Below are 13,131 nucleotides of genomic sequence, written 5' to 3' on the forward strand. Positions count from 1 at the left end.
GTGTTGTCCTTCTGTGGTGTATGTTGGTGTAGGATTATCTATTGCTTGATTTTTCATGGATGTGTTTAGCTTCTTTGGGTTGAATTTTCCCTTCTAGTGCTTTCTGTAGGGCTGGGTTTGTGGACAGGTATTGATTAAATCTGGTTTTATCCTGGAATATTTTGTTTACTCCGCCTATGGTGATTAAGAGTTTTGCTGGGTATAATAGTCTGGGTTGGCATCCATGGTCTCTTAGTGTCTGCATGAGGTTTGTCCATGATCTTCTATCTTTCATAGTCTCTATTGAATAGTCTGGTGTTATTCTGATGGGTTTGCCTTTATATGTTACTTGGTCCTTTTCCTTTGCAGCTCTTAATATTTTTTCTTTATTCTGTGTGTTTAGTGTTTTGATTATTATGTGGCGAGGGGACTTTTTTTTTGGATCCAGCCTATTCGGTGTTCTGTAAGCTTCTTGTATCTTCATAGGTATTTCTTTCTTTAGGTTAGGAAAGTTTTCTTCTATGATTTTGTTGAATATATTTTCTGTGCCTTTGAGTTGGTATTCTTCTCCTTCTTCTATCCCTATTATTCTTAGGTTTGGTCTTTTCATGGTGTCCCAAATTTCCTGGACGTTTTGTGTTAGGACTTTTTTGTCTTTATTGTTTTCTTTGACTGACGAATCTATTTTCTCTATCGTGTCTTCAGTGTCAGAGATTCTCTGTTCCATCTCTTGCAATCGGTTGGTTATGCTTGTTTCTGTAGTTCCTGTTCGTTTTGTCAGGATTTCTATTTCCAGCATTCCCTCAGCATGTGTTTTCTTTATTGTCTCAAATTCATTTTTCAGATCTTGGAATGTTTCTTTCATCTGTTTAATTGCTTTTTCTTGGCTTTCTTTGATTTCTTCCCATTTTTTGTTCCTTTTTTCTTCCATTTCTTTAAGGGAGTTTTTTATTTCCTCTTTAATGGAGTTTTTCATTTCCTCTTTAAGGGAAGTTTTTATTTCCTCTTTAAGGGAGTTTTTTATTTCCTCTTTAAGGAAAGTTTTTATTTCCTCTTTAAGGTAGTTTTTCAATTCCTCTTTAAGGAAAGTTTTTATTTCCTCATTGAGGGAATGTTTTATTTCATCTTTAAGGGCCTCTATCATCTTCTTAATGTCATTTTTAGGGTTGATTTCTTCTGTTTCTTCTGTCATGGTATGTTTAGGTCTTGCAGGTGTAGAATCACTAGGTTCTGATGTTGCCATATAGGTCTTTATGTTGTAGCCTGTATTTTTGCACTGGCGCCTACTCATCTCTTCCTCTGTGAGGTGCAGGTGGTGTCTGTGTCTGAGAGTGCCTCTCTTGTTCTAATTTTTAGTCTTGGTTTAGTAGGGGTTCTTGGTTAAATTGGTGGTTTTGGGCTATTTCTTCAGGGGCAGCTGATTTCGATCGGTGAATTATATACTTATGATTCTGGTGATCTGGTTTGGTGTCTGGGTAGCGCCTTCTTCTGTGTTCTCAGGTCACTTTTTGTTCATTTGTCAACTCCTCAGCTGATATTGTTTCTTCAGACTTTAAACTGTAGGCATCTGAATCCTCTCCCAGATGGGTTTCAGCTGAGCAGGGTAGTCTCACCAACACCTCCAAGTTGTTGGGTTTCACAGGATCAGCAGCTGGGCCCTGGGTTGTCCTCAGACGGAGTGTTCAGATTCGTTCTGGTTCTGACCCACGGAGATAGCTTCTTCCCCAGATGTTGGGGTTAGGGGCGTCCCTGTTCCAAGCTGTGTCTGCTTGTCTCCGTCCCTGGGCCTGTTTACCTCTGCGGTCCGCCGCCGGGCCTGTATGTCCCTGTCAGCTGCCGCTGGGTCTGTCTGCCTCTGGGGGCCGCCACCGGGCCTGAATGTCCCTGTCGGCCGCTGCACGTCTACCTCAGCAGGCTGCCGCTGGGCCCGTCTTCCTCCACAGGCCGCCGCCACAGGCCTACCTGCGTCTGCTTGTCTTTGCCGCCGGGCCTGTCTACTTCTGTGGACCGCCGCTGGGACTGAATGTCTCTGCCGGCTGCCGCCGGGCCTGAATATCTCTGTCGGCTGCCGCCGCTGGGCCCGTCTACCTCAGCGGGCTGCTGCTGGGCCCGTCTACCTCCGCGGGCCGCCGCCGCAGGCCTACCTGCGTCTGCTTGTCTCTGCCGCCGGGCCTGTCTACCTCTGTGGGCCGCCGCTGGGCCTGAATGTCTCTGCCGGGTGCTGCCGGGGCTGAATGTCCCTGTCGGCCGCTGCCGCCGGGCCCGTTTACCTCAGCGGGCCGCCACTGGGCCCGTCTACTTCGAGAGTCTGTCTATGTTTAGCCACGTGGCTTGGCACCTTTTCTCAGTTGGGCATTTTCATCTTGCTTCCTCTGTGTGTGACTGGCGACTCCTGACTCCCCTGCTGATGCTTCTTATACACACACACACACTCACGGGGTCAGAGAAACTACATGCTGCCCCTTCCATCTGCAGAGAGACCACCCAAGCACGCCCAGACCTTACAGAACTTCAGGCAGCTCCGACACCTGGGCCACAGGCCCTCGGGAGCTGGCAAGCACGCAGGGCACAAAGAGCCTTTTGTTGAACACAAACAGAGCCTAAGAGAAAACTTCCCTGCAGGCAGAAGGAGGCTGGCACCCTCCCCGAAGCACAGATGGGCCGCCGTCCCTCTAAAATGCTCTCAGGGAGGGGGAAGGGCTGGTCCTCAGAGGCCCGTCAGACAGTCGCAGGCCCCACAGTCTCAGGCCTATGAATCTACCTCAGGGTTTATGCTTCTTCATGTAGGGCTAGGAGGTAAGAGGAGGTCTCCCACTCCTGTGGTACACAGCACCCATCCTGGCCAGACTCCCACCCCCAGCTGGAATGAGTTAAAGACTGTGGGCTGGGGACTTACCCTGCACACAAGGGCACTCCCCCACTTCTTGGAAACAGCCTAGGGGAGACAGCAGGCTGGAGCAGCAGGCTTAGAAGTATTTGAACTGCTCTCACTTTAGGGCAGGGCTTCCAAACAGGTCCGTCCTCTGCAGACCTGCAGGGGTGTGGCCTGTGTTCTGGTAAAAGGTGACAGGCAAGGGCCAGCTCCTGGACTACCCCCACTGGCCACTGGAATCCAGTGCGCAGTGCAGCAGGTGAGGCTCAGACCCACTGCCTGCCCTGCTCTGTGCCCAGCACTTCTTGCACCTTAGCTTTCAACAGCCAGGCAAACCTTGGCGGCTCCAACCTCACCAGTGAGTGACCTGAGAAAAGAATCTCACCTCACCTGTAAAACGGGCTGTAATGTCTATTTCCTCGGAGGGTTATAGTGGGGACTGAATAAAGCGGTCCCTAAAAAGCATTTGGATCATGCCCACGCAGTAAAAATCCTTACTACAGCTATTAGCAGGGGTTGTTGGAGACGTTGCCCGGGCTGCCTCTGAATTTGTGAACTCATGAACTCCTCCTGGACTACAGGCACATGGCACTATTGCTGTTGCTCTCAGAACAGAAGGGCTGAAAAGTCCCTTTACAACGTGAAATTGAGGTCCAGAGAGGTAAATGGGAAGATGACCGAGATCTGAGTTGCCACTATGCCAAGCAGTCCCTAAGACAACAGGTCTCCTGGGCCCCAGTGCATCCACAGGCCTTTCAAACCACTTCTTAGGAAAAGCCTCCTTTTGCCAAGGCATGAGCAGAATGAGGCCTTTGCAAACACCCTGGCAAGTCATACTCAGGAGCCTCTAGTATTTCAGGAGTTAAGGAAACACTGGAGTCTGGGGTCTGTGTGCCTGGGGACAAAGCATCCTTGAAGACTGGTAATGAGCTGCCATGAACATCTTCGGTCTTCTGAGACTGTTTAAGAAACGGAGGTGTTGGGTGGTGGCGCACGCCTTTAATCCCAGCACTCGGGAGGCAGAGCCAGGTGGATCTCTGTGAGTTCGAGGCCAGCCTGGTCTACAGAGCGAGATCCAGGACAGGCACCAAAAACTAAACAGAGAAACCCTGTCTCAAAAAAAGAAAGGAAGGAAGGAAGGGAGGGAAGGAGGGAGGGAGGGAGGGAGGGAGGGAGGGAGGGAGGAAGAAAGAGAAAGAAAGAGAGAGAGAGAGAGAGAGAGAGAGAGAGAGAGAGAGAGAGAAAGAAAAGAAAGAAAAAAGAAAAGAAAGAAGCGGAGGTGTAAGAACCCTGGACAAGCTTGTAAACACATGTGCTGGGGTCCAGGGGAATAAGGTGCTGGCCTGGCCCAGGCGGGCAAGGGGACCCAGCCGGAAGCAAGCTGTCTACCCACTCCCTGAATAAGAACCCAGGGAGCCGGCTGCCCACAAGGCCAGGATTCTGCCACACCACCTGAGCTGCTGGGCGGCACATCTGTCGTGCTGTCAGAGGGCACGGGTTTGGCAGCTGCGCCTCTGAGGTGGGCGAGCACGTGAAACCATGGAATTTCACAGCCACTTTTACACCGGAGGAGCGTCACACCAAGCATGTGGCTGTAATGCAGCAATTTAATTTTGAGATTTCAAGTCCTCAAGAGACAGAAGATAACTGACCGCCAACCAGGAGGTGCAGCTGAAACATACCGAGACAGCCCGGGGCTCTGTCTGTCTGTCTGTCTGTCTGTCTGTCTCTCTCTCTCTCTCACACACACACACACACACACACACACACACACACACACACACACACACACACACACACACATCCAACCTGGTTCTGGAGGGCGCTCCACTCCACTCCCTGGGCTTCATTCACCAAAGATGGATTCTGTCCTGAAGCTAAGTGGCTTTCCGGTCAGTGACCCCAACACAGTCTGCAGACACCAAGCCTGAGCACACATGCTGGGGTCACGCTCTGAAAGCACCCTCAAGGTAAAGAGACAGAGAGGACCCAGAAGGGTGGAGCAGATGAGCACGGGCCACTACGCCATGACTTCCGTTTCAGTCCCGGCGTTGTGTTGTCCCCTACAACTGGAGGCCAGTGACCGCGTCCCAAGCCTGGCCCTGTCGGTCCCACTCACGAGGCTGGGGTGGAGGTGAATGCAGTGACCTGGTAGGGCTTCTTAGCACCGAGGATGTTCCTGGAGGGGAAGGTGCTGGCGAGGAGGGGAAGGCGAAGTGGAGCCAGCTCCTGTCTCTCTAGAAGCGGGGAAACGGCAAAGGAGAGCAGAGGACGACCTAGAGGGCAAGGCCGGGGAGCACCTAGGAAAACCAGCAGGTGAAGTGGGCACAGGAGCTTGGCAGAGGACTCAGAATCTGCCGAACAACACTCCACAGACTCCAGCTGCCGGACTTGACATGCGCACTCTAAAAATCCCTGCTGGTGCTGGGGTGGAGGTGCACACCTGTAATCTAGCACTTGGGAGGTAAAGGCAGGAAGAGCAGGAGTTCAAGGCCAGCCTGGGCTACATGAGATCCCATTTTAAAAAATGTTCTGACGTCAGCTGTGCCCAACAGTGATCTGTAGACTCTGACCACTGGGGAGCCCTTCCCTTACTGTCCAGCCCTTGGGATCTGTCTGAAAGGAACTCTGCGACCAGGACAAAACTGACTTTAGGTACTGTAAGGATAAAGAGAGTCAGGGCTAACTTAGGACTCAAGTGTCTGTACGGACAGAGAGGCACATACAGCAATCCGATCCCACCCAAATGCCAACGTCTCCCTGACCTGCACCTGGGCCCCAGCTCAGGCAGACAGCAGAGGCCGAACTGGCAGGTCAAACCTCAGGCCAGCATGTGGTGGCTCTTCTGTCCAGTTTCCAAGCAGAGAAGGAATTCCCATCTCACACAGGCACTTCCCACTGCTCCCTGTTCACCACTGTCCAGCGAGGCGGGCTCCAGCTCAGGCCTCCTCTCTCCCGGGACAGAGTTCCTCAACAACCAACAGGAAGCTCCCACAGGGCAAAGCAGTCACTGCTGGCCTCGTTCCCAAAAACAAGAGTACGAACAGCACCACACACCAGGCGTTTTCCACCTTCCTCTCTGATGTCAAGGCCCCACACCAGCAGGAAAGCCCAGCAGGGCCAGAGCAGGCCCCAGGGTGCTGCAGCAGGAATGTGCCTTCTGTCTGCCGGGCTCAGCAGCCTGTCTGCATCTGTGGAGGAGAGGGCTCTAGAGCTGGCTGCCCTTCCAAAACACAAGAGAGCCAAAGCAGACAGCCCCCGAGGGCCTGACTTTCGTGAAGCAGGCAGGCACCAGAGAGGAGATGTGGCGGGGGTCTCCGAAGACAGGGTCAGGACTTTACCTTCTCTTTGACATTAAAATCTAAACAGTATGATACAGCACGTCTACAATTCCAACCCCCTGGAGGCTGAGGGAAGAGGATCAAGAGTTGGGGCTGAAGAGATGGCTCAGGAGTTAGGATCACTTGTTGCTCTCACAGAAGACCCAGGTTCGATTCCCAACACACACACACACACACACACACACACACACACACACACACACACGCTGCAGCTCACAACTGTCTCTAACTCCAGTTCAAGGGAATCTGAAGCCATCTTCTGATCTTCAAGGTACCAGGCACATCCATGGTGCACAGACATACATGCAGGTAAACCATTCATCATTCATACAAATAATACAACTTGAAAATAAAAAAAGCCGTTGAGGCTGGCCCGGGCTACATGGATGTTGAAAGCAGCAGCAACCCACCCCCACCCCACCCCCAGGATGACTATTTCCTTAAAGTCCAGGCTGGGGGTGGGGTGGGGGCTCTTACAATCCTCCAGGAAAAGCTGAGGCATAAACAGAGGTTGGGGGACTGAGGCAAGAACAAAGGACCAGACCCAGAGAGAGTTACAGGATCTGAGTTCAAATCCACGCCACCGTCCTTCATGGGTGGGTTTAGCATGTTGCCTCCTGGCTTTGAGCCTCAGTTTCTATGAGTTAACGCCGACAGAGACCAAGCTCAAGCTTTGGCAAACGATCCCAAGATCCTGTCACCGAGTGTTTGTTCTAAGTGCCTTCTCCACACCAGTCCTCAGAAAGTGACCATCACCACCACCTGTTCTGGAGGCTTGCTGCGGACCTAACTCCCTGCTAACAATGTCAATGAGCCCCTCCCCCTGTTCCATCTGCTTTTGTTTTGTTGTTGTTTTTCAGACAGGGTCTCTCTGTGTGGCCCGCGCTGGCCTCAAACTCAGAGACCCACTTCCTAGTTTCTTTTCTTGAGACAGAGTCTCAGTATGTAGCTCAGGCTGGCAAACCTCCTGCCTCAGCCTCCCAGTGCTGATGGCAGGGCTGCAGTCCCACCTGCCGCCAAGGTTCTCAACACTGAGACCCCCACAATCTCTCAGCAAGCAATGCTGAGTCTGACTAGATCTAACCCTGAGTCAGGGCCTAGCTAGTGAGCCTCCGGTCCTGGGGAACCTCTCCAGCGCAATGGAGGGCTGGAGAAGGAGCTCAGTGGGTAGTGTCGGCCTAGTGTGCACACAGCCCTGGGGGCCAGGTCCAGCACCCACAGAAAGCTCACTCAGTGGTACAAGTCTGTAATCCAGGCACTCAGGAGACCGTCCTCAGCTACCTACCAAGTCTGAGTACAACCTCGCCTCAGAAAGCAAATAGAAAAAGAAAGTATACAGTCTAAAGGAAGCCCCGCCTCCAACAGCTATGCCTATGACCACGTAAGCGAGGACTGCTCACGTTCATCATGCTCAAGCCCATGCTTTCAAGACTGACCAGTCCTGCAGCAGCTGCAGGGTTATCTAAGCTCCATGACCAAAGGGTTCGTGTCCAAAGGAACACACTTGGGAAATGTGGCTCAGGCAGCATTTCTAGCTACCCACACTGGTAAGATGTGGGGGGAGACAAATGTGAGGCTCAGTGCAACAGCACTGGGTTCCAAGAACACAGCCTTCTGGGCCTGCTCACTGAGCCTGGAGTCCAGCGACTCAGGAGCTGATGCAGAGCTGCGAGTTCAAGGTCTGACCCGGCAAGTTAGGAAGATCCTGCCTGACCATAAAGGTGAAACAAGGTCCAAGGAGAAAGCTGGGGGTGGGAGGTAGTAGTGCATGCCTTGCACACAGAGAACCCTGGGTCCCATCCCCAGCACCACATTACCCCAGACTGGTGCTGTGTGCCTGTAATCCTAGGACTGGGAGATAGAAGCAGGGAGATCAGGAGTTCAAGGCCAGCCTCAGATACATATTGAGTTTAAGAAGTAATTTAAAGATAGAGCACTTGTGTGACACGTGTGAGGCCCTGGGTTCAGTCCCCACTACTAAACAAAAACAAAAACACCAAGGCAGAGCAAGCAGGAACACTCAGAAGCTCTGGATCCTATAAAAGCCAAAGGACTATGAAAATGGAGGTATGGGCCATGCTATCTGCCTGGGAGAGGCAGTACACAAAGTCTGGAGAGGGCCTTACCCTGAGGTGGCTCTGCTATCTTCGTGCTGGCTGTTGGTGCTGAGGCTGGTCCCTGTCTGGATGCACAGGGTCCGGGCATTCCTTTTGCTCCATGGACGCGGCTGCTGCCCTAGGAGGAAGTCAAGAGCTACAGTCAATAGGTGCATCTGTGGGTCTCAGAGATACTTACATTGGGCCAGCATTTTTAGAGAGCCTGGGGATACTGTCAGGGCCTATATGGGGCTTTAGGGGAACAGGAGCACCTGCCCCACAGACCCTGGTTCTCCAAAGAGCCCCCAGGCAGCTTTTTCAATCTGGAGGCAAGGCTCTTGCTGGGGACTCAGGCCCAGCCCAGCCCAGAGGGGTTAGTTAGTACAGGCTGCCAGAAGAGCAGGTTTCTGGTGATCCCTGAGCATGAGGAGGAGGAGAATGAGCCAGGCAGGAGCAGAGTATGTATTCATTGGCAGGAGAGAAGAGGTGGGCAAGATGCTACAAGCTACTTTTTGGTCACAGCTAGTCCTGGAGGTGGAAGTGGAGAGTGAGGACTGGGAAGGGTGAGCCAGGCCAGACAGGATTTCTCCTCAGACATGAGCACACACTCTCCACTGTGAGCAAGCACTCAACTCCCCACAGGGCGCCCTGCTCGGCACTGCTTACCAGAGACAAGTGTGAGAGAGGAGTGAGTGTGGGCGCCACTCCAGACTTGGGAGACAGCAAAAGCAGCCCAGGACGGCAGTGTGGCCCAGCTGTGAGGGACTTAAAACATTAGGAGTTATCCAGGAAGGAAGTGGCAGACGGCAGGACCTGGACGGGTCTAGGAGGGGTCGGGGAGCACCCGTCAGCTCGTGAGGATGCAGTCTCTGGCAAAGGATGGACATCAAACACGGTCTCCCAAACCACAGGAGGACAAGACAGGCAGGCACCGGCAGCCAGAGCCAGGGAGGAGCAGAGGCCATCCAGGCCACCTGTGCCCCGCCCTCTGTCTCGGGCAGGACTGGGACATCGCTGACGCTGGACAGTAACTCGCCACTTCCCAGCCATGACTAAAGCAGGACTCTGGACTCAGGCTGTTCTAGCCCCTTCTTAAAGGACATGTACCCCGGGCAGCCTGCTCACTAACCCAAGGCCCCCTCCTCCTTCCTCCGCTGTCTATAGTTAAAGTCTACATTTATTCCTCCTGAGTTATCAGGAGGTCTTGGCTGCTCAGCCTGTGCCTCGGTATCTCCATGTAAAAACCTGGAATCATCTACAGTCTCAGGTGAGTGAGTGGGGAACAGGCTGGTTCCAGCTCTTCTAGGCAGCAAGCTGGGGTTCTACCCCATTAGGATGAGCCTCAGGAGCCCACACCCTCCACAAAGGCCACTCAAATTTGCAAGGAAACTTCATCCTAGCAAGTATGCCTTAGGTACAGAGAACAAATGCGTGAGGCTGACTTCTGGTGGTGGTGGTGTGTGTGTGGGGGGGGTGTCAAATGCTTCTCTGGTCTCTGCTCTTGTACACCATCCCCCAAGGTGGAGCATCAAACCCCATCTCACACGCTCCAGCAAGGTGTCCTCCAGCACTACCCATATGTCCTTGCCCTACTCCAGACAGCCACAGGAGAGCATGACCTTCATCAAGGGAACAGTAGTGTGATGGCCTAGCCCACTGGCACCACCCCACCCGGGGCCTCTGAATACACTCCCACTTTCCTACCCCCAACAGTCAACCTACTCTTCTTTCTGCAGTGTCTGTCTGTCTGTCTGTCTGCTGATGCGTCTGCTCCAGAGGGCAGAACACAGATGGCCAGGTTAAAGGAACCACTGACACACTTGCAAGGACCTTGGAGCCTCTGGCTACTCATTTCTGCCTCCAAAATTCAGCACACAAGTGTCTGTCCCTGTCCTCACACACCCTCTTCCCCTTCCACACCTCATCCTTAAAGGTATCCTAGCTGAGGCAGGGAAAGCGGAGGCAGTGTAAGTGTGACTGTCCTGGAACTACCACTGTCAGCCCAGTTCCCATCGGAAAAAAGCTAACACTCATCACTCACTCAATTCGGATGTCCTTCCCAAAAAAGGCAGTAATTGCATCAGAGGAGAGCCAGCCCATCTTGGTTCACTTCAGTCCAGAGGAAGGGAAGGAATCCTCACCAAAGCAGGTTCAAGAACCCAGGGCTCAAGCACAGCTTAGTGGCCCACGTCTTTACCCAGCAATCGGGAGGCTAGAGGCAGGCTAATCTCTGTGAGTTCGAAGCTAGCCCGGTCTACATAGAGAGTTCTAGAACAGCCAAGGCTACATAGTGAGACCCTGTCTCAAAAAACAAACAAACAAACAAACAGCTCTCTGAGTTCTTCCTTCAGCCTGGGAGCATCTTTGCTGACCTTCAGCTCACCCACACTTTCACAGATCTGATACTCCTGCCCGCCGATGGATACAGAAGACAAGGGCAGAACCAAGTGGAGTTTCACATCAAGAATCGGTCGTCCGGGGAACCGAAGCCCAAAGACCGAGGTCCCAAAAGTCTGTGCTCCTGCCATGGGAACGGTCCCGCAGATCAGGAAGAGGGAGGGGTCCAAGGAAAGAAGCTGGCGCCGGGAAGCCCGCGGCTGAGAACTAGGGGAGCCGGTGGGAGAGCTGTCCGGAGAACGCCCAGGTGGAACCACTGGGAAAGGGGCGCGTGCGTGCGTGGAGGAGCGCGGATCTGCGGGCAGCAGCGCAGCAAGTGTGGCCGGGGGAGCGCGGCGGAAACTCGCGTGAGAGGCGCGCGCTGGGCACAGGATGCCCGGGAGGGGGCTCGCGAGCCGCGGCACGGCCAGGAGGGTGGGGTTGGGAGCGGCGCCCGCCGGAGGCCGGGCGGAGCGGGGCGCAGCCGGGCGCAGGGCCTGGGTGGCCGGCGCCCGCGGGCAGCGAGAGCCGCCCAGGGCTTGCGGAGGCGGGGCACACATCAGGATGGGTTCCGCGAGGTGACAGCGCGTGTCTCATCCCCCACCCGACCCACTCACCTTAGCTCGCCGCTGGCAGCCGCCCGGCAGGCAGCCCCGGTCCTCCGCCACACAGTCCCGCCGCCACCGGACGCCGCGCTCCTCGGGCGCCCTCCTTTTGTTTGTCCCTCACTGCACCACTCTCCCTCCTCCGCCCAGGAAGTGACGTCACGGCCGGGCGCACCCGCGGCGGCCAGGGCGTTACCATGTCTGTAAAGGGGAACGCTTCCCACCGCTTCACCCTACTCTCCCCAACGCGCCTGCGCCAAGTCACTTCGGGGCGGAAGTAACGGAGCGAAGTTCAGCCCCCTTAAAGGGACAGGGATCCCCGCAGCCTGAGGGTGCGCTGCTGCTGGAAGAGAGGCGAAGTGACCCAAAAGGACGTAAGTAGCTGCTCACGACCGATCGACACTGGGCCAGAGTCCTCATCCCTTTAGTGCTGCCCAAAAGATGCAGGTGCCCGCAAATGGAACTTTCGTGCTGCTGCTAACCGACGCGCACTCTTCCCTTTTGCACACACATCCCGCTAGCGGAGGTCGTCCCGTGGAAGCCCGAGTTAACAGTGCATTCTGAGCTGAGCTGCGGGTGGATCCACGTCTCCAGGTCATCAGCCGCCAGCTCTTCATCTGTGTGGACGGACCCTCCTGGGTCCTCATAATTCCCAGGCTAACTGTAGTGATCCATACGTTGGTAAATTGTTCAGCCATTAAAACGAAATGTTCCATGTGCCCGAGTACATCCTTCTAGAAAGGCAGACAGGACAGCAATGAACGGCGGGGCGTTTTTGTGGATGTGGACGTGGGTATGGGTGTGTGTGTGTGCACCAGCTGACTGATAAAGATACACAAGCTGTACAGATTATTCTTCCCTCACTTTATAATCTCCGCCCCCTTTTACAGTGACAATTGACCATAAACGCGAGAGTCTGTCTCTATACTGTAAATTGTTCACTGATATATCTATCCTTCAGCCAGTCACATCCATATTTTAATCAACTTTAAAACTCTACATAGTGAAGCTTCCAGCTTCTTCTTCCTTTCCAGACATTGATTGACTCTTTTTGCTTTGATAAGGAGGCAGAAAGAGCCAAAGAAGACCTGGGACAGGGGTAAACTAGGGAAGCTTCCTGGAGGAGGTGACAACCCAGCCAAACCCTGAAAGAATGGGTGCAGACTGCATTACACTCTGAACCAAGCTGTTAGGTAAGGAACACACAGTAGAAAGTTGCCAGCCGTGGATTAGAACCTTGCTAAGCAGAAGTGTTGCCTAGAGGGAATTTGCCAACATTCATTGCAACATAGAAATCATTATCCATCCTAGATGGATTCATGCGGTACATAATGTGTGACTTGTTTTGCTAAACAGTATATCCTGGATACTCTATTTTCAATGCTAGGGATTCAGCCCAGGGCCTTGGGCATGCCAAGCACAACCTGCTGTGGAATAATCCTTTTGTGCACTGTGAAGATGTTTTAATCTTGCTGGTTTAATAAAGAGCCAACTGGCCAATAGCTAGGCAGAAAGAGGTTAAAAAGGAGAGCCAGACAGAGAGAATACTGGGAAGGAGAAAGCAGACGAACATGCTGTGCTGAAAAAAGGTACTGCCACGTGGCAGAATGTAGATAAGAGATACAGGTTAATTTAAGATGAAAGAGCTAGTTAGTAACAAGCCTAAGCTATCAGCTGAGTATTTATAATAATATAATATAATAATAAGTCTCTGTGTGGTTATTTTGGAGTAGGCTGGCAGGACAGGAAAGTCCACCTACACAACCCACTGAGCCACACTGCAGCCCCTCACTGCTTTTAATGACTGTTTATATTCCATTGCCCAGATGTGCCATGGTTTACTGATGCAGTCCTAACTCCTG

General features: G+C 53.0%; 1 protein-coding gene and 1 long non-coding RNA gene across 7 annotated transcripts in view; one reads left to right on the plus strand and one right to left on the minus strand.

Moving 5' to 3' along the window:
- Positions 1-11,413, minus strand: part of Lrrc8a (leucine rich repeat containing 8 VRAC subunit A) — a 31,371-nt gene extending 19,958 nt beyond the window's left edge. The window contains exons 1-3 of one of the 6 annotated variants that reach the window (XM_076569003.1): positions 11,282-11,407; positions 8,955-9,053; positions 8,319-8,427 (exon numbers count right to left, since the gene is read on the minus strand). The gene's annotated coding sequence lies outside the window, so the exon portion shown is untranslated. Of the gene's footprint in view, positions 1-8,318; positions 8,446-8,954; positions 9,054-10,660; positions 10,995-11,281 lie in introns of those variants that run through there. The other 5 variants (XM_076569002.1, XM_076569004.1, XM_042274963.2 and 2 more) reach the window with 5 other exon arrangements.
- A 91-nt stretch (positions 11,414-11,504) lies between these two features.
- LOC121828601 (uncharacterized) lies at positions 11,505-11,986 on the plus strand. Its single transcript, XR_006071021.2, has 2 exons — positions 11,505-11,643; positions 11,791-11,986. It is a non-coding gene; the product is annotated as an uncharacterized LOC121828601 (long non-coding RNA).
- Positions 11,987-13,131: the final 1,145 nt, after the last annotated feature.

The sequence above is a fragment of the Peromyscus maniculatus genome, chromosome 4, assembly GCF_049852395.1.
Source record: "Peromyscus maniculatus bairdii isolate BWxNUB_F1_BW_parent chromosome 4, HU_Pman_BW_mat_3.1, whole genome shotgun sequence".
In the NCBI taxonomy this organism is placed as follows: Eukaryota; Metazoa; Chordata; class Mammalia; order Rodentia; family Cricetidae; genus Peromyscus; species Peromyscus maniculatus.